Source organism: Neofelis nebulosa, chromosome 7 (genome assembly GCF_028018385.1).
Source record: "Neofelis nebulosa isolate mNeoNeb1 chromosome 7, mNeoNeb1.pri, whole genome shotgun sequence".
Classification (NCBI taxonomy): domain Eukaryota; kingdom Metazoa; phylum Chordata; class Mammalia; order Carnivora; family Felidae; genus Neofelis; species Neofelis nebulosa.
This window is the reverse complement of record NC_080788.1, coordinates 62,512,439-62,515,170: the sequence shown is the minus strand read 5'-3', so window position 1 is coordinate 62,515,170 and position 2,732 is coordinate 62,512,439. Positions and strand designations below refer to the sequence as shown.

The window sequence follows — 2,732 nt, the reverse complement described above, 5'->3', positions numbered from 1 at the left end:
CCACCTAAAAGTATCATTTAAAAGGGTTTAAAAATTCAGCCATTTGTGAGTATCAACTAGTGTATGGAAGGCATAATATCAAAATTATAAATGCATATGCCCTTTGGCCCATTTTAGTAATCACTCCTACAGAAATACCAGTACAACTATGCAAAGATATATACAAGGATCCAATATAAGAAATGGTTAAATTCTGATATATTCATATCATTGAATCATGCAGATATTAAATAATTTGCATATGGGCTGGTATGGAAAGTTGAGAAAAGCAGATGGTAGAATAATGTGAAAGATATAACTGCCTTTATGTCTATATATGTATATCCACATGCATAAAGATTATTGAACACTTAGTATGTGCTAAGCACTGCTGTAATTACATTAGATGTATTCATTAATTAATTTACTCTTCACTACAACCATAGTTTTTTGTTTTTTTTAATTTATTTTGAGAGAGAGAGAGCACAAGGGAGGGGCAGAGAAAGAGAATCCCAAGCAGGCTCCGCATGGTCAGTGCAGAGCCTGACGCAGAGCTTGAACTCACAAACCGAGATCATGACCTGAGCTGAAATAAAGAGTAGGATGCTTAAGCAACTGAGCCACCCAGGCGCCCCCAGCCCTAGTTTTTGTTTGTTTTTTTTAACAGAACAAGCCTTTTGATTTAAACAATTTTTTTCAAGTTTATATTGAAAGACAAAGCAAGAGGAGGAAGCAGGAGAGAGAGAATCCCAAGCAGGCTGCATGCTGCCAGCACAGAGCCCAATGTGGGGCCTGAGCCCACAAACCATGAGATCATGACCTTGAGAGCCAGACGCCCCAGACCAAAAAGCTTCATTTTTTCATTTAGCTTTCTGACTCTGTGCTTGTGCCTTCAACACTTTTACAATGATTTTCTGCTCTTTAATAAGGAAAGCATGCTTGATCCTATCACAAACACACTTAGCACATGTGGAAACACCCTAGACCCTGCTGTTTTCTCCTTGTAGACAACCTCATAAGAACTGTAGGTCTCACAGCATGAACTCCTTGAAGCCAGCCTGAGCACATACCACACGCTGATTCTGATGCTTTCCCAATCTTCTTGGTGTAACAGTAAATTATTCTATTCCAGGGATTTGGGACACCTTAAGTTTTGTTAGAGGCTGTATTGTAGGACAGCATAAGATGGGATGTCAAATGCTGGACCACTGTGAATGCCTATGATGCCATCTCCAGAAGAGGGAAAAACCAGCCCTAGTTTTTAATCCCTATTTTATAAGAGCTTATGTAAATTCTTTACATTTATGGCTAGAAGTATCCAAAGTATCACTAGAAGTATCACTATCCTATTGTGATAGGAATCCAAATAGTTTGGTTCCAGAGCATGCTCACTTTCTAGCTTGCTATCCCATGCTTTTCAAAGGTGGAAAGGAAGTGTAGTTTTCACTCTTTGTCATACATCTATGTCTGAACTTTTTTCTAGAATAAGCACATCATTTGTATTTGGGGAAAAAAACCTATTTAAAACCAGCCAGCTTAATTTGACGTAAAGTTCGAGCATTTAAATTTCTATTTGCCAAATCAGCAAATCCAGAAGTTATGGAAAATAGCTACGTAAGAACATACCCACACACACACACACACACACACACACACAACAGGATAATTCAATACAGTATTGATTTCTTATGTCTCATTCTTGAGTAGAAAATAAGAGTTTTTCTGGTACTATTTGTTGCCAGAGGTTTCACCCTTGTTTATGGAATCAGATTTTGCAACTCAAAAGCATAAAGCAAGTCAGAATTTTGTTTAAAATTTTTAATTTTTAGAGCGAGAGGGTGCAAACAGGGCAGGGGCAGAAGAGAGAGAGAGAGAGAGAGAGAGAGAGAGAGAGAGAGAGAGAGAGAGAATTTTAAGCAGGCTCCATGCTTAGTGTGGAACCAGATACAGGGCTTGATCCCACAGCTCTAGATCATGACCTGAGCCGAAATCAAGAGTTGGACACTCAACCAACTGAGCCACCCAGGCATCCCAAATTTAAAATACTTTTAAAGGGAAATGTCCTTTATGTAGTATAAAATGGAAAAAAATTTTTAAAAAATGCTGCTAGCTACAGCTGAACCAAGTCAACCTGGCTATATCATGTCTCAATTGTGCTCTTGCCAGTCCCTCAGTGGTCTGCTTGCTGAGCCTATAACCCATTCTCCACAAGACAACCATAATAAGGTTCTACAAAAGTAAAACCAATCCTATCACAGGCCTCCTCTAAAATTCTTCAAGGGCTTCCACTGTTCTTGTGATAACAACCACCATCCTTCAGGACAGTAAGTCCTCGCACCGCTGGTTTCTGACCACTGGTGTAACTCCTGCAGGCCTTCTTTTATGGACCTTATAGGGCCTTTGCACGTTTCTCCCTCCATTACCTAATTAACTCCTACTCTGTAAGACCACTGCTGAAATGTCACTTCCTCAGAGAGGTCTTTCTTGACCTCCAGACCAGGTCTGTTACATGCTGTATGTGCTTGTAGCTCTATGTCCCTTTTCTTCAAAATCCTTACTACACTAGTAATTTCACATGTATTGATGTGGTTATTTGAATGTCCATCTCTGTTGAGACAATAAGCTCTGTGCAGGTAGAGAGTGGCTGTTTTGGCTTAACTGTTATCCCCAGAAGCTAGTATAATATCTTTATTGAATAATATGATAAGCTACTGAGCCCATGTGCTACATAAAGCAAAATATGAAAAAACAGC

The 2,732-nt window shown here is 39.3% G+C and overlaps 1 pseudogene; it reads right to left on the bottom strand.

Moving 5' to 3' along the window:
* Positions 1-839: 839 nt before the first annotated feature.
* LOC131517923 (large ribosomal subunit protein eL34-like) lies at positions 840-2,181 on the bottom strand (annotated as a pseudogene).
* Positions 2,182-2,732: the final 551 nt, after the last annotated feature.